The sequence below is a fragment of the Erithacus rubecula genome (genome assembly GCF_903797595.1).
Source record: "Erithacus rubecula genome assembly, chromosome: 6".
NCBI lineage: Eukaryota > Metazoa > Chordata > Aves > Passeriformes > Muscicapidae > Erithacus > Erithacus rubecula.
Window position 1 is genome coordinate 31,081,539 of NC_136688.1, and position 19,131 is coordinate 31,100,669.

Below are 19,131 nucleotides of genomic sequence, written 5' to 3' on the forward strand. Positions count from 1 at the left end.
ACTAGTGTGGTACCTAATGACTTTAAGCAATTCTGGGCAACACCTTCAACTGTCATCAGCAGCTGCAATTTTTCTGATGTACTGAAATTAGGCCAAAGGCTTTCTGAACAGTTTTGCACACAGACTTTTTATATTTCTTATTTTGGCAGCACCTGGTCTCTCCAGGAACACATGTTTACATTTTATTGAATTGCACATGTACTCTATGCTTTTTGGATAGCTGCAGACATATTAATATTGAACTGTAAAAAGCCACATATTGATAATGAGCACGTTTTGTGTCTTGGCTCATGGAAAAGAATGTGGAAATACCTTGTTCTGTGGTATTTTTCCTCTGACAGTACTGATACAGTGCCGCAGGCACTCTGAAAATAATAGCATGAGGTTAACTGACAATTGCATGTGTATTTACACCAATAGCCTGATATTATCATATTGTTAAAGAAAAAAAATCTAGGGCTAGAATATGCAACTAAATAAATTTCTAGACATTGAAAGCAGCTGAAGCTAGAAGAGACATTATGCTTGAACTGTTCACATGGCTCACACAGCTCACACATTCTGTATACATGCCATTTCAGAAACCTCTGAGAATCCTAGAGCAGTGGCAGGCACAAGGAAAGCTTTAAAAAGTGGCAGAACATTAGCTCAGCAGTACTTGCATAACCACTGCTCCCATGGAAGATAACAGAACCTTTAGATAAATGCACTATCAGGCCATACAGAGCAAGAAAATTAAGCAATGAAGGATTGATCTGGAAATTGACAGGTTTTGAGAGATGGGTTTATCTACAGTTTTCTTAAAACAGTAATGTACTTTTTCAGGAGCTAGGGGAGAGTTGAAGGCCCTAAGCTGCAACGCCTCAAGGAATTGTATTCATAGGACAATTAAGAATTAGTGTCAACAGATGTGTGAGTACAGCCCACAAAATGCACTATTGAGACATCCTAACTGGAGCTGTCCTGCCAGTTTCTTGAAAGTTCCCATCCCTACAGTCTGCACTGAGCAGAAAGACAGAAAGACTCTGTGCATTCAACACAGAGTCTGAATAAACAGATTCTCTATGCCTCTCACTGGGCCATGTCTTGGCAATCAACTCCTCTCCCTGTGTTCCCTGTGCTACTTTTGTGTGTCTCCACACTCACACAGGTTCCCATTAATCCATACAATTTACCTTGGAAACACTGCTCCAGAGCTTAACACTTCCTGTCTAGAGTTAAATCAGGTCCCATTCACTGTGCTCAGAAACATTTTCTTGTTCTGTACAAGGCTTTTGTTAGCACTGTTATTCTAGATATTTATGAAATAATAATCATGTTTCTGAAAGCCCAGTACTCACTGGGCTCACCTTTAAGTTTGCTGTCCTGACATACAAAATTACTCTTGCATTTTACCTATAAATTAAATAAATTTTCATTTTCTTTGAACTTAGAAGGACATAAACAAGCTTCATTAATATAATTTTAATTCCATAAGAAGTTTTATTTATTGTTTTGCCTACTGTACAACCAAAATTGAGCCTCCTAAAGCTTGTGGTCTGTAGCTAGAGATGACTACCTGGAAGTTTAGGTGGTATCACAGTCTTAGTGTGGATAACTGAAGAATTTATGGGGCAATTTCTGGGAAAGTACACTTAGCCTAACCTTTTCACCAGTTTTCTTATGGCCTGACTAAATATTTTTTTAGTCAATCAATAATTTCTTAGCTGACAAAAACAATTTTCTAAAAGCTGTGGTGGTATGTAGAATTTGTTATACAGCATAATTCAACTTGTCATGTTATCCAATAGAAATATTACCAGAAGGCAATCTACCAGTTTCAGTCACTGTCACCAGAGTTTAAACAACAACTCAGCATTTGAGAAACAGAGGTTTGCTATAAAATCTACATCAGCAGTGGTGGCAACCTTCCATATCATGTCACCTTAGGTGGTGAACTCAGTCAATACCTTTTAAATTGTTACTCAAAGTAAATGAGATTGTTCAATGCAGAGAACTGGAAATACTTTTAGACCACTGAGCTGGTCTGTTGGGCATGGTACAGTATTGCTACTAGAATATCAATCAGAACAAACCCCTTAACAATTATTCCAGCCCTTAAAGTATTAGAGCAGAGCCCTCTAAAAAATAGGTGAATTTGTTCCTCCTGAGGCAAATTTGCTAGAAAAGGGAAAATAACATGGAACAAAATAAACTCAAATTCTCTCCTCAACTCTCTCCAAATCTTTATAGCTATCCCCAGTGCCCACAGCACCCAGGAGCAAAGGGCAGGAGAAGAAATTGCAGATCACAGCTACAGCAGCTCTGCCTGCCATGCTTTGGGAGCTTTCTATGTTGCTGAAGGAAGCAGGCAGGGGCTGACAGAGCTCTGTTTCCACCACTGAGGAGTCTGTGCCATATCCCACTGCAAGTGACAGCCTGATCCGTGCCATGGATAAGCCAGCTCACCCTCAGTTAAGATGCTGGATGTGCATTCCAAGCTGTGAATTTCTGAATCTTCTTTGGGTACCTCATGTCTAAAAGCTAATCCAACTAAGAAGTTAGATTTCTAAAACGTATACCATGTGATATTAGCATTGTAAACAATGACCAGGATAAGGGACTCAACAATTTAAGAGAAGTGACCTGGAAAGGTTTGTAATTTCTATTGCTTCACCAGCACCTATTGGTGCTTCTCTGCTTTGCATGACAACAGCTTCTCAGTCCCAAAAGCACGACTTCTTTACATTTATATGCTCTTTTTGGTCTTGTGATACCTAGCACTGACGAAAGAAGTTGTGTAACACTGATGTGATCCTCAAAATAGCACCTTAGTAGCTAAAAGCTAGGGCACAGATTTTACTAATTCCAGCTATATTTAGGATTGTGCTGCCTTATAGTTTCTCCAGTAAGCTTCTATTAAGTTAAATGTCATGTGTCTAATTCCAGCATGCCAGAGGCCCAACAGCATTGAAAGAAACCATCCCAACAGCAAGGTCACTTGATTCATAAATCATTGCAACTGATGTCAAATTTTCACAGGAACTCTAAATCCAAGACTTGAACAGAGAGATATAAAACTTTCAAACAGAGAAGATTCATCCTCTCTGTTTGACCGGAAATTCATGAAATCACATAAATTTTGTAGTTAAATTCTGTAGCCCAGAATCTCCAAGAAAAACTTAAGTTTCAGATACTTTTAAAGAAACTCATTTATGTAATAAATCTAATTAAAAATTAATTACTTTGGTGTACTTTCAGTGAATTGAGGCCTTTCCCAAGTTGTTCTCTTTGGGAGGAGGCTTTTGCAGCACCTTTCATGCAGAATTTAGAAAATAACTAAGCTGCATATTACAACACCATTCATGCTATTGACTTATGTTAGTCTCAATATATGAGACAAGAAGCAGAATACTGTTATTTTCTGAAGGTTGTATATTGTCTTGCAAACTATTAAAGTCATATCACTAGTCATTTGTAAGTTGTGCTACAACAGAAAAGTCAGGCAACTTCACATCACCTTTTATTTAAAGGATTCCTTTTCCTTTAAAGTATATTTAAGTTTGGATTTTCTTTTTGTTTTTTCTTTTAAGAAATAGAAACTAAGATATCTTTGGGGTTTTTTTCCCTGCTTTTCTTTTCTATAATTCTATGAAATCACACTATTTCCTGAATAAAGTATCCAGTTTCAATCTGCCCTTCCAAGCGACACAAACTGAAAATTTTCGCGCGGCTCTGCACGAATCTCTTTGGTTTCGCAGCCATGGCAGGGATTCAGGCAGGGTCTGCTCTGGCAGGTGGGGTGGCAGCCCTGGTGCTGGCTTCCCTGGCTGGCTCTGCAGAATCCTGGGCAGAGGAGCATCACGCCTGCTCCCCTGACGTGCTGCTGCCTAGGGAAAAGGGAACCAGGAGAGAAAGAAGCGTTGCTGTCAAACTCAGAATAGAAGTGTGCTCTGCTGGGATGGCTGTGCCTCCTGCGCTGGTTGGAGATCTGCAGAGGAACTGAGCTCTGCTCTGGAGGCAGCTCGTGCACTGGGTACCCCTTGGAGACAGGCAGAGCCCATCCTATCACCTGATCAGCTGTCCAAAATCACCTCATCCAGATTTCACCAACAATTCACAACTCTGCTGTTTCATTCCTTTATTTGATATTTTCCAGGGAATAAACAGGTTTTATGCATCATGGTTATGTGTAACACTTATCAGATTTTACCTGTTTATTAAGGAGGTCTATCAGCACCAGCCTGAGACAGGTCCCTCCCTCCCAGATTACCCTCTAAATCTGACTTGATTTTCCCCCTATTATCAGTAAAATATTTCTCTATTTGGCCTTTTCATTGGATGCAATTGCTTCTTGCAGTTTCTTTCATTGGCAGTCACACTTGTTTTTCTCTCTTATTTCCTTCTTGACTATGTGAAGAAATAATCAACAACACATAAAAAAATTTAAACCTTATCACACCATGTGTTGCAGGTGAATGAGCCATGTAGGATTTGATTAGTAAAGTTCTTAAGATCTGTCTTACTTTCATAACATCAATTTCTTTCAGAGGAAGAACTACAGAGAGTTATGTGAAACCAGAGGTACAGTATCATTAAACATTTTCCACAGAAGGAGCCTTGTGTATAGATACCTTAGCACCATCCAAATACTTCCAAATCACTGTATCCTACCTCCTTCATCAACCTTTCTCTTCAGTAACAGTTTCTCCTCAGAAAATTCCTCAAGAGCTTAAAAGATCCACTTCTGTTTCAAACTGGCATAGTTGGACCACTTATTTTTTCCTATATTCTGGGCTTTTCCATAAGCACATAAAACCCAGTAATAATTATAGCTTCTCAGTATTGGTCAAGTGCAATACATCAGCAAAGGCAAGTGCAAATTTTTGCTTTTTAACACATGAATAAAATTTTTATTAAACAGAAAATATTTTAAAGAAAGTAAGGATACGCCAATATTTAAGATATTAAATCGTTAGAAATACTTCCCACTTTAATTTAAAGCTGAAGATTTTCTTAGTGTTTTTTTTTTCCCCTTCAGTTGCTACTCATACACCTAAATTCACCATTCACTCTAGATTAAATATTTGCTCTACTGATAGCTCCTTGATGTCACAATCCAAACCAGAATTGTTAGGGTATTTAGAGCAACATAACAGTGTGGATTCAAAGCCAGCCAAAAGCTGCTGAAGAGCTTCAAATCTAATGAGGCACAATTTGCAAGAAGCGGTAATTTCTTCCACCAGACTCATTGAATGTAGCTGTAGAAAGCAAATGAATCTTAAGCTGCAGATGTCATCTTTCTGATTCTTCTCTGCCTTAGAGCTTTTTTTTCCCCCAATCATGTTTATTAAATATCTTACTTTTCACTAGAATCTTTACTCTCTTTGTAATATCATGGCTGCACCAATATTACTGATTTTAGCTCAGGCAATTTAATTTGCTGTGGTGGAAATGTAATACTTGGAAACTGCATTCCAGATTTTTCAGATACTGCATATGCATCATTACTAATTTTTCAGTCTTTGGAAAGTTGCTGTTTATTACATCTGAAGAATATGGTACTTAATTACTTAGTCTTGTAGAAGAATTCTTACTTGGAAAAGATATATTAGACTCCATTCTTCTAGCAGTACTGGGGAAGGCAATCAGAACATCAGCCTTGATTTTTATGAGAGTACACACTTCTGATTCTTTTGGCATTATAGCTTACTGTCTCCCACTTTGCTGGGATACTGTTATACACTGTTTCCCCACTTGGGAAAACTGTTACATACTAAAAAAGCAGCATTTATTTACCTGTCCCCCCAGGCGCCAGCAATTTCCATGGCAGCTCTTAGAGCACAGCATCATACCTGCTGGGATGAGGTGGAATGTTGTCATGCTGCTGAAAAAGAGCTGGCAACTAGTAGCAGCTGGGTAGACCAAAAAATATATTTTAAAATTAAACTGCCAACTGGTATGTTTTAGAAAGAAAACTTTAATTTATGATAATCTCTTTAAAATCTATGAGCTGGTTTCACCAGTTATTTGTCATCTAGAAAAGACTTAAGAGATCTCGTGAACAACTTTTATTAAATTTGTTTTGTTGTAAAAACAAATAGATAACCTCCAGCTGCAGCATTTGGTTCTCACCTCCTTAGTTAACCATGAACAACACTTTAATCAAGGCTTTTGGTCTGGTCCACTATAAATGAAGGACAACTGCAATTTTTTTTCATTCTTCAGTTCAGTTTCTGAATCTGATCCTCAGTAAAATATAGCGACATGTGAATTGAACTAATTATTCACTGTTATTTTTAGAGGTTAGAAACTCAGGTGTGAAAGCTACTGGTATTAAGCCACTGTGCAGTAGAGAATAGAGAGACTGGATTGAATTGAAAATAAAAAAATAAAAATCAAGAATTTATTTTATCACCAAAATTGAAATTAAATTTTAAGTAAAAAAAAAAAAAACAAACCCTGTTGAACTTGAAAGGCAGCAGTCAAAGGGAGCAAACAATACAAGGCACTGGGAGAGATGGAGCTGGCAGCCCCCTGGATTTCTTGTCCAAGCCCATTTTAGATGTTCAGGCTAAATCCAGTTTTTTGTAAGTAAATCCTGTTTTTTAGTAAGTAAGCCATCAGTTTAAATGTTTTCAACCTTTCTGGGAGTAGGGTAGCCTACAATTTGTGTGCTTGGCAAATACCATGGCTGTTATTACTATTCAAATAATACTCTAAAATACTTTTTCCGGGATTAACTACTCAGTGCCATAAATGTCTGTTTATTGTGGCTGAAGACATATTCCACCTGATCAGTAGCATAGTAGATAAAATGAAGGAAAGGGTATATTTATACAGCAGCTTAATGACCTCTTCATCAGCCCTTGGAAACCCTTATAGGGTCAGACTGCTCTAGTCTAGATACATTGCCTTTTTCCCTCTTTGACACCATTTACATACTCTTTCTTTAATTAGCTGAGTTTTGCCTGTGTATTTTCCTCATGGGGTTGGTGTGCTGGCTAGGTGCCAATCAGCTGATAGAGCATTCAGAAAATATTTCTGTGTAAATTAACATCTGGGCAGGTTTCCACTGACCACATACTTGAGAAGGTGCTTTTAAACAAGGACCAATAAAGGTTTCCTTTTCATGTTTATCATGTAATGGAATAGCACCCAAGTAACTGAATACCTTTTATTATGTTTAGCAAAGAGTAGTTGACATCACTTCATAGGAAATTGAGAAAGCAGCTGATTTAACACTGCAGTCTTGGAGAATTACCTCAGCATTGTTTCAACTTGTTCCTTTGCTTTAAAAATGTTGCATTAAGTGTGGCAAAGATGCTGTTGTTCCAAAAGATTACAGATACACAAGAATCAAACACAAAATTATTGTTGTACAGAGTGATACAGTCTTCTGAAAGGGCATTTAAATAAAAAACGTAGTTATCACTGCCAGTGTCGACTGCAATGTTTGGAAACTCATAAGAGAAATTCAAAAAATATAACTTCAGTTTTATATTTAGCATACTTTTCTTAATTTATAAAAAGAACTTCTGCACAGATAAGATTACAGATAAGCATTCAGATTTGTGTTCTTAAAAACCCTTGCACAAAACCTGTAAAATTACAGTCTATATTGGCATAAATGAAGTTTTCAACCCTTTTGTCAGCTGCATACTCATACTTTTACACATGGGTCCAAGGGGGTGGTTATTAGTTAACTCCATTGCATTTGGAGCAGTCTTTTCTTCTTTTTCACACTATAGCAAAACAAAATTAAGCCCTGAAGATTTGATCCCATCTTCAGCCCTCAGTTTTGATCCATTCTGTTCCATTTCTACTCACTCTGTTTCTTCCTTTTCAGTAACTTTTCTAGGTTTGGAATCATTTCATGACTATGAGGAAGGAGTTTAGAACAAGGGATCCTTGAGACAATCCCCATTTTTTCTATTAAAGGGCAGATGGATGTCTTGATTAATTAAAATTAACTCTTTCTCAGAGGAGAAATTGCTACTTATCATAGTCATTCCTATTGACAGAGGACAGACAGCTCAGTACTATGATTAATATTAAGACAAATCTGGATTAATGAGGAGGCTTTAAAGCCTGATTGCAAGAGCAAACAACATATTTGTCTCATATATGCTGAAACTCTAAAGTATGAACAAATATCCTGAAGCAAAACACACCAAAACGTGTTGAAAGACCTCCAGTAACTTTGAAGGGCATTATTATCAGCTCCCAGTATAAATAGTAAATTATGATCTGGTGGAACGAAGACAAAAGCAAAAGGAAGATTTAATTGTTATGGATAATACTGTAGGGTGCTGCTGTGGCCAGTTAAACTCTATAGTTGGTAAAGCTGTTTAACAGGCTGAAATTGCAACGTGGTTTGTATATCATGGAATCCAAAAAATAAACTTAACATACAAAATCTTTTTTCTACCTATTTGCTAAATCGAGTGTGGTTTCTTAAACTTTGAATAAATTATTATTTTTCCTCCTTTTTCTAGCTGACCATTCACAGAGATTGTTCTTGAGATACAATATGATCCATAATGTGAGATCTCACTCCAGTGAAGTGTTTCTTCTGTTTGGTCCTCTCAGTGACATAGTGTTTGTAAACTAAGAGACTTACCTGGTCTTGTATGTGAATTTCCTGTGGTAGCTGGAACAATTCCTTCATCAAACTACAGCTATTTCTGAACTGCTTTATTCTTTCACTGCTTTCTTTTTTCTCACTTGTATTGCATCCAATACCCTTGACCACAGCTGATGTTTTAGGGCAGCAGAATTCAAGTATACCAAATTTTGAAGCGAATATTTTTCTCAACTTCAATGGTTTTTGTGTCTGCCTTTGCTACTCTGGCTTGTTGATCTCTCTAATGAACAAGTGTCATTGCCCAGAGTGTAGAAAATAAATGTGAGAGATTTTTTTTTTTCAGTCGTCCATATGATAGAAGAAGTCTCATTCCTAATAACTTGTTTCACATCACCTCATGAGTAAAGAATGTAAGCTAAGCAGACTGGAAGACTCCTTATCTAATTCTTCTTATTTAAAGCAACCAGGACAAACATTTGCAGTTGCATATGAGACATCAGGTAAACTTCTGACTTAAAGGCTTTTTCATTAAGCGTGTACCTTTTGCATTATATCACTTGTTTCAACTTTTTTCAAAAAACAATGTTCTCTTATTCCTTCTAACAGCAATACTGTGGGTTTTAGGCTTGAAAGTGCATAACAATTAGAAGCTTGAATAAGTTGCTGTGTGGGAAGAGGTGCAGCACTAAACTTATACCCTAGAGAAACAAAAATAAAGTTGTGTTAAAATACTGATGTGTTCTCTGGGGGGATTTTTGTTGACTTAAGGGGCTAAATGGTTTAGCTGTAAGAGCTGGTCACCAGATGCCTGGGGAAGTAGAACTGCACAGAATCTTCGAGCAAACCTCCACACCTTCCCAGCCTTTTACACACCTTCTTCACAGGGTCTTGGCTTTGGCATTTTCCCCCTCCAAAAGCTCCTGAGAAGATCATTTGTAGGTATCTCCTTTAATACCTTCAACAAAAATAAAAATAATAGGTCTTTATAATTTATTTATCCCTTTTGTGCCCTCTACACATAACCCATAATCTATGAAAGGTTTTATATAAGCAGAAGCTTAACACTTTTACCAGAAAAACTGTTCTCTAAGGAAAGCCTTTAACATATATAACCTATTATTTAAAATATTTAGTAACAGAGGCCAATAAAAATCTATAAAATAAAACCCAAATCTGATTCACTGTACTCACTAAAATCTACAAAATGTAACTTTGAAAGTATTTTACAAATACAGGGCATTTCTTTTAAATCTGTAACTTTTTTTTTAATATATTTCAGATGCTGCTTCAGTTTAATTATATCAACAGAAAGTTACTTAAGTGAAGTTGCAAGAAGCTATCAATTTGCACTGCCTATAATTTTTTAAGATGTCATACTCTTGACATGTCAATCAATAGGACCTGGTGTCTGGTTATTTGAAATTCATCATGTATCATTTTCTACTGACTGCCACACCATATCCTCAACAGGTTAATGCATTATAGGTGAATTCAGTCATATGGCTAGGAAGATGAATAGAAACCTATTCCTTCATAGTGCCATATGCATATAATGAATAGCCTAATAAATAATTAGAAACAATATATTGCACCCCATGTATTTTCCTGTAATTATGTGATTTGTTTGATACATCTGGAAAAAAAGATAACTTTTTTCCATTTCACAAGTGAGTTACTGCCAATAAGAAAAGATAAAATGTGATTCTAGTATTAGCAGATAGATCTTTGGTCCCAAATCTAAATTTTCAAAAGCTACTACAGTAATGCTACTCAGACAATGCCACAAATCCTTCACAGTCAAATACAGGAGTAAGAGTAGCCAAACAAGCACATGGAGCTACTATTCTTTTAAATTCCATTTCTGGTACATCTTGATAGGTGCCATTCTATGAGAATGAAATGTTTCAGAGTTAGAAGTGTACATCAAGGAAAAAATACAAAATTATTGCACTCTCCAAAATTAACAATCATTGTAGGACACCTGTTATTTCAAGTGATGAAAACTGCTAGCTGAAGAACCAAACAGGGTACTGCCTTATTCTGAATTACCAAGTCAGTGTGGAGGGAGAGAAAATTACAGGAAAATTACAGGAAAATACAAATGCAAATACAAATACAAATGGGATGTATCACCTGTGAGACGTGTGGGTGCCTGAAAGTAATGCATGCAGTCAGAAGGAAGTAATTTGGTCAGACAGGAAATAAAGGAAAACAGCTGTGGAAGGATTCAGGCTGTTAGGAAATGGGGCAAGAGGGAACCCTTGTGAACTGGCAGCCATAGGGAGCTGGATAGGGAGCAGGATGAAGGACAGTCACAGTGGTATGAGATCTTTCAGGACTCACTGAAATCCCAAATCCAACCACCCAACAGACTGACAGGTTTTTCAGCATCTTCCACACATAACTGTTTCCTTCTTCTCCCATGTCCTTTTCCCACCATGCAGTCTCCATCACCAAGTAAGGTATACCCTTTCAGTTTGTTTCTAATATAATTTGTCTCAAAGTAGCAAATAAGAATTTTAAAAAATTACTTGAAAACAAGGATGTGCATTTTTTTGCCAAACATAAATAGAAATTTTGGGCACTTTTATGCCTTGTGCATATTGAGTTCTCACATCATATGGAGTACCTGCCTTCCTGCAAAGGCCCTTCAAAAGATATCCATCTCAGTTAATATGGTCAATAGCTCAGCACATATGGGAACCTGGCATAATTTCTGAGGGATGCTAGATACTGAATGCTTATGTGAAATACAGTTACTTTTCTCCTTGAGACTACAGTTTTCAGATCTGTTTCAGCAGGCTTACATGAAGGCAAAAATTCTCATGTTCTGTCTTTTCCAGCAGTCCTGCTTTGCTGACCACATGGGAGAGAATCAGAGTTTGAGAGGCTACAGTGGTAGAACACATAAGTTTGAAGGGAAAACAAGGCAGAGTCCTTTAGCAGCTTCCTTGAACTGATACTGAGGCAGAAGAACCCAGAACAGTCTGAAATGAGGAAAAACCACTATCAAATCTCTAGCTCATTATCTGTAACTTCCTCATCAGCTGCCAAGTGGTGAGTAACAATGAAGTGGCTGGGTCAGAAACATTAGCTTGCCATGCTGATTTGGAACCATAAGTTTCTCTGAGGTCTCCAGCCTAGTGTGTCTAAAAGTGGTAGACTTTGTCATGTGCCCTTGAAGTCACCAGCTCATCAGAGCATTGAACAGCGCAGTGATGTCAAAGCACAGGCCTCTCTGGAGAACTGACTCAGGCCTTCTGTCTTGCTGGACTGGTGTCAAAACTTCTGTAGGATCAAGCTGGATGAAAGCCAAGGAATAGGCTCTTGTAGAATTACTGGCACATCCCCTTGAATTTTCTGGGTCTATGTCAAGATAATGACAAGGCCATTCTGTTTCCCTTAGATTTTGTGGAGAAGAATACGTAGTTGGGTATCCATTTTATTATGCAGAAATTGAAACACTGGAAGAAAAATATACTCACTCCTCTCCAGAGGATCTCACACACACCAGAAATGGTACAGGTACAAGATTTTCAGTATTGACCTAGGTAACTTTCCTTATATCCAGAACTGATCTATTACTTCTCTTAGCATGGAACTAGAAGATCCTTACATCCCCTGTATTTATGAACTTATGTAATTTCTCGTTTTAGCTGATGGTTTTCTTATTTTCAGTGCTTGAAATGAAATGGTAAGAAATAACTGTAGTTGCATTTTTTAATAAGTAAACAATGCCATGCTCAAGGTACTAAAATAAAATGTAGACAATTATCCTTCCCTGAATTATAAATGAGAAATCTTTCCCTAACATATGCCCCATGGTTTTTTTTTATGGAAATTCCTTTCCATGTTCTGTGAAATTTGCTGCTTGTAATTAGGAAATCACAATGTTCTTATCATATCAAAACATCATTTTATGTAAAGAGAAGTCTCACATAAGAGATTATAACTTTTTTATGTATCTAGACGATATCAAGTTCCTATGAGCATTCAAGAAGAATATATTTTAGGCTGTAAAAGACCAATACCTACATTACAAAAAAATCATTTGAAGTGATGCAACAACACCTGTTTACTGAATTCTATGATTCCAACATTAAATTGTATAGAGAAATAAAAGAATAATATTCCTTCTGATGACAGTACTTAAAGAAGCTGATAACAACACAAAATGGTTCTTGAGTCAGAAAACCATCTACTGTTGGAACTAGGGCAAATATTTAGGAAGTTACCAAAAGTGACCTAAGATTCGGTATGCTATTGTTTAAAGTGACAGCAGGGAGTGGCTGAAAGTTTGTAAATTTATGCACTTATCTACATTATAGTTTTTTTCAAAGCATTAAAACACCTGTCATGGACTTGTAGGCTTCATACTTTTAAAGATCCATTCCTAAGTCATCTCTGAAATTAGAACTCAGGTTCTTAAGTGGTTTGAATCCTTTTGAATTTCTTTTCTTCGATTCTCCCTATAGGTTATGCAGATTTTTGACAAAATGCAATGTATTTTTTAGAAGTCTTTGGTCTCATTGCCCCATTTCAGTTGAAAGGAATTCAAAATTGTAATATAGATGAATTTACTATGGTTCAGTGTTTAACTAAATAAAATCCTTGATTTATATTGTTTGAAATGAAATTTGAAAGGATAACAGCTTAACTATATTTAGAAAAATATAGTGCTGTGCTAACAAAGCTCTCCTCTAGAGCTGATACTTCATCAGCCTGACATATCACTATTAATTTGAACGTGAAACTTTCAGGAAATAAATAATCCATTAATTTATATATTTTTTAATATCTTCATATTTTATCCATCGTTTTAAACACCCATGGCTGAGCAGGGCATTCAATAGATCTTCCTGTGTTTACTGGGGCCATCTCAAGCAAGCTTACCTTTTTTAAGAATAATATAGGAAAGAATCAATTTCATTTTTGATTCTGTAGCTCTGTAGACAACCTTATTATATTTAAAATGCACTTTTATGAGTTGTAAACCATATTTTCTAATAATTGCTATAGCTAGAAGTGTAATTTAGTGTATTTTTACAGGCTTAGTATTTTTTGTTCTATTGTAAACCATATTTCCTGATAATTACTATAGATAGACAAATAATTTAGTATATTTTTATAGGGTAGTACATTTTTATAGTATGGTAAACCATATTTCCTTATAATTACCAGAGAGAGAAAAATAATTTATATTTTTATAGGTTAGTACATTTTTATTACTGTACATTTTCTGCAGATTAAGTACTATGTACTTTTTCTTTTTAAAGCAGTCACATTTCCTCTGTAACCACTTTTTTATTATTTATATAATTTACAGATTATGACTTCTTAAACTTGTTTTCCCTATTTTGCATTTCGAAGTTCCTATATGAGTGTATGTGCTGCTAATTTTGAAGGAAGAACAAAGCATCTGTGAGACACTGTAGAAGTTAATGACATTGTTAAAATGATGACAGATTGCTTTAATGGTAGATATGCACTTAATTGGAGGAAGTATAACAAAATGTGCTATTTCATACTACTAAAAAGAGTCAGTCAGGAGCCATCACCCATTTACTGTCTTGTCTTCATGCAACTCACAATGCATGTACAGTATGATAACTGATAGACATTGCTAGGCATGTATTCATGTACTGTACATTCATTCAGACAACCCATTAAATAGTGTTTGTTAACCTTTAATTCAGATGTCTGCAATAAGATAATACGATGTAAAACACAAGTCAATGGAGGGTCGTAAAGCTGTTTCTGCTACAGTTTTTATTAGCCTGTTATTCAGTGTAGAATGCAGCTACACCCCGAAGCAAGTCTTATATAAAAGTACAATGCCAATATATTATGATGCAAACTCAACCTATAAAACCAATGACAAGTATTATGTCTGTTGCTATCAGCTACTAAAATAAGATACTGTTTTAATGGATGCAGTGGTGCTGGACTCAACATCGTTGTGCCATTAAGCTTAACCCCTTAGGCATGAAGCACAGTTACAGAGCTCCTGGACAAGGAATGCTCATTGTAGGATGCTGCTTCCATCAAGACAGACTGACCACACAGTATGTTAGTGTAAATCAGTTTTCAAAGCATACTAAAGCAAAATAGAACTGCAATGTACACCATGGTGTGATTCACCATAATATTGCACTTAATCTGTTGAAAAAGGGGACCATCCATCCCATTATCTAGGTGGTGGTATTTTGATTAACAATTTGGATAATTGAATTGCAACTGTGCTTGTGGAATCTGAAAATGGCATTGAGTCGAGGTGGATTTGAGTATTCTGGGGAATGTGGTTAGAATCAAAGAGGCCTTGATAAAGGTCCTTGCAAGAAGGATCTGAAAGCACTACAATAAAATTCAGTGCAAATAACAGCATAGTACTAAGGGGAAATATTCCCCCTACCTCCAACTAACTGCATAAATAAAAATTCTGAGGAAACTAGAAGGAATAATGAAACTGGTTAAAAAAAACAAATTATGTTGGGGGAAAAAAACAAAAAACAACACCACAAAACAACAATAACAAACTAAAATAAAACCCAAAAAAAACCCCCAAATGTCATCCTGTCATGTACTAATAAGATTATTGCATTTAAGACCAGAAGTAATTATTATTCTCTGTAAAGCACAAAAAATTTACAAATGGAATTATGTGTCCAATTTTTAGTAACACAGGGTTAGGGCTATGGAATAAAGTTTAAAATGGGGTAGAAAGATAGTAACAAGCAGAATTAGGGGATGCCATTTGGCATACAAGACCTGCAAGTATAGGTTGCAAAGACAGAAAATTATTCTGTAACGGCAGATTTTTTGAGTAAGTGTGTAAGGAGACCTATTTTGGCATAAAGAACAATTTGATTAGGATAGGTCAGCTAGAGATTGTGGAAAATGACTAACATTTGTATACATATTCTTGCTCACAGTAGAGGAAAGGCCAGAAATTGCTGAAGATCTGTGTCAATGCAGAATTTCTATGATCCTGTGAAAACCTCTCTGTACTGTTTCTATCTTGGAAGTGGTAAACAGAAACACTTGTAGAGCAGAAGAAATCAGAGCTCTGTAAAACTAATTTTGCCAATCTGTTTTCCATTAAATTACTGTCTTTTGTATCTAAAGCTATGAAGTAACTACTATCAATGCAGAAGGATTTGATTCAGAGTAGGGAAATACCTGAAGAATATAGTGCCAATGCATGTTACACATTTTTGTTTTGTCATTTCCTGTATATACAGCATTTTTTGTTGTTGAAAGAAAGTGTGTCATTCCTCACAGTGATGTTGCTATTGGCAGTGCATTCACAGATATCACAGCTGCTGACTGCTCTCTGTTTCAATTTCATTTTCATATTTTGTTAAAGGCAGGGTTGTTTGCTACACACCCTGTTTTGAATGGTGCAGAAAGTCCATATCATTATCATGATATGAGAATAGCCCTGCAATAATTGATGGATGAAGTAATTCATTATGAATATGATGTAATGGAACAGGCACCATGATTTAATCATCAGAAGAGGGGGTCTGTGGATCTCACACAAAGGTATCAAAGTCATCCCTATGATAAATAGCATGTGATAAGCTGTTTAGAAAATGATAATGCCAGCCACAGAAAAATATGCAGGAAGGAGGCATACACATTCTTTGTATGGAAAGCAATTGACTCCTAAGAACAAGAGGTAGTCTAATGAGGAGGGGAAACAGCAATGTCAATGGATCCATCAATATTTTGGAAATGATCCTGCTTGATAGGCACATTTGTTAGGATTAAAACTTATTTGCTTGACTATTGTTCACAAAGCCTTTCACACACTATTCACTGGGGACCTGAGTCTAAGAAAATGTTTTTACAGCAATTTAGAAACACAGTGTGACCTTTTCTGCTTTTTTGTTCCCTTTTGGTATTCTCTCACATGAAAAAATTTTCTCAAGATTTTATTTAAGAAGTCATAAACCAATTTTAGTCAAGGTAGGAATTGTACCTCAATTTCAGCTGCAATGTCTTCTCCTATAATTATCTGAAATGCTCTGGGGCTTTTTCTTTTTGAGGTACAGGAAACATCCCTAGTTAAAATCAAAATTCTGTATATGCAATGTACAATGTAGAAGATTACTGAAAAATTGATTCAGGAATGGTAATTCTTGCTTTGTAATAGATTTATCACACTGACAATGTTACTTGTCATCAAACAAGAGCACTATTACTAGTATTCTTCCAGGTCTTTGCATACCATAAAGCAAGAGATCAAAAACTGGGATTGAATGAAGATAAACTCTCCTGATATAAGATGTTTCAATGAGAAAACCACCAGAGGTTTCCAGAAACAATTATCAACCTTACCATTGGGACTAGAGAGAGCTAAAAGTGTTTTCTAGTGATCTGCTTCCATGCTCCATCACAGAGAGTGTGGTCATCCAAAGAGTCATATGCTTTCCAAGAGAAAATATGCTCTCAAAGTTCTCTTCAGATTTCATTTATAGTATCTGCTTATCAATGTAAGCCCAGATTTCAGAGGTACTGTGTGGAGAGCACAGTATGCATTCCAAATTATGGAAATTGCTTCATTCACTTTTCCTGAGGTAGTCCACATATAGCAATGGTTGAAGTTCTCAGTTCTAGAATACATTTTGCCCTGCTGCCACAAACAAACTAAAAGAAAATCTATCTGTAACAGAATGTGACAGGAAAGTATAACAATTCAAATATCTTGATTGCCATTCCAAAATGCCCGGCAGTGAGTAGTAGCAGTGAGTAGTGTTAAACTCCTTGTTGAGAGAGAGAGAGAGAAAGAGAAACATAATTTAACTGAGATAAGTGCTTTTCACTGGATTTTTTCAGCCAGTGTCTAAATATGAGTACTGGTTGTTTAATTAAATATATATATGTACAGGACCTTGTTAAACACACAGTTTGTACCTTATGAAGAAAAAAAACCAGCCACATAATATTCTTTTCTCCTGAATATGATAGTATAAATAAAATAACTAATTTTGAAAATACTAAACCAGTAACATCATCTCCTGGACCTACATTCACATTTGGAGTTCCTGTAGAGGGAAGAACTGGATAGCAGGAGGTAAAAGACAATATTATGTGTATTAGGCTTGTCATCCAGGTTTGTAAAATTGAGAGAGAGAGAGAGAGAGATAGTATTGCAGAGGATGCATGGAGCTCCACCTGGCAAGGTGCAGACAGAAGATGCCAGATGATATGGTTGCCCAATGTTTTCCTATAAAGCAGCCAGGCATCATTTGCTCCAGATAATCAAATACAGTCTTTGTTGGGAAACTGCAAAGCTAGAGCTTGCAACTCCAAAAGATGAAAAGGGGAAGAGAGATTGTTTGGGTGGCAAATATTAAAGCTTTTTCTTATTGTGTCACTGAAGTGTTGAGGTCCAGGAGGCAACTCAGCTGCTTTCTGTGTGAAAAATTGCTACATTTACAATTCAGATAAACACGTAAACTCTGAATAAACACATATATTTGGGAGACTCAGCTAAAGAAAACAAGAACCATAACATCCTTTGAAGCAGGCCCATCACTGATAATTACGAATGTGAGATTAGCTACCGTCATTTATTCTTGTAAATAGTGTCATCTCTTCCAATTAAGATCAACTGCTTGTATCTCCTCAATTGCTTTATTAGCATTGTTGTCAAGTTCTGCAGAAGCCTTAATTAAATAGTCATCATGATTATGGCTAGTTTCCCAAATGATTGAAGTAAATAATTTAAATGGGTTATAAGAAAAGTTTTTACTTAGTCAAAGACTGTATTTCAAAAACTTTCCAAACGTCTAATTACATAATATTTAAAATCCATCCTTTAAACAAGCTATGCATTACAAAATAAAAGCTTCAACTGAACTAAACTAAATTTTGTTGCTTCAAGCAATCATCTTTCTTCTAATGACATCTAAAGTAATATTAAAAACTGAATGTAAAATATTTCATAACTGAGGCATTGAGGAAGCATTTAAACATTTAATGCAAGCTATGATTACTAATTAATTGTATTAATGAATACTGGATCATACAAAAATGAAAAATAATAATTTTTGAGATCCAAGGTACTGAGACTTAATATGCTGTATTAATGCATTTCTATCAATGAGCAGCATAATGAGGTAACTTGGACTATATATATGGTAAAACATATTTTTTAAAAATAATATGTGAAGGAGAAATAGCTGTAAAACTCTTTTCTAACTTTTATTTGTATGTTAAATGTAAGTTTTCCCATCCCAGTTTCTCTACTACTACCTAAATGGTTATCAGATTATTTTTTTAATTGAGATTAAAAAGTAATATTATGAAAAGTTCTCAAAATGACCTAGTTCTTTTAAATTGAGACTATAAACTTTAATAATTGACATTATTACTAACAAATATTTTAATGAAATTTTACGTTTTCCTCTTAGTAGAGACATGTCATTCCCATTGCCCTTAATTAATGTTATATGTGCTCTTTGAGAGAAGAATAGGCCCTTTAGCTATAAATTCTCTTTTGAAACAAGAAAGTCATAACCTTTTTGTGTTTCTGGTTGAAGTAACTGCTACATAAT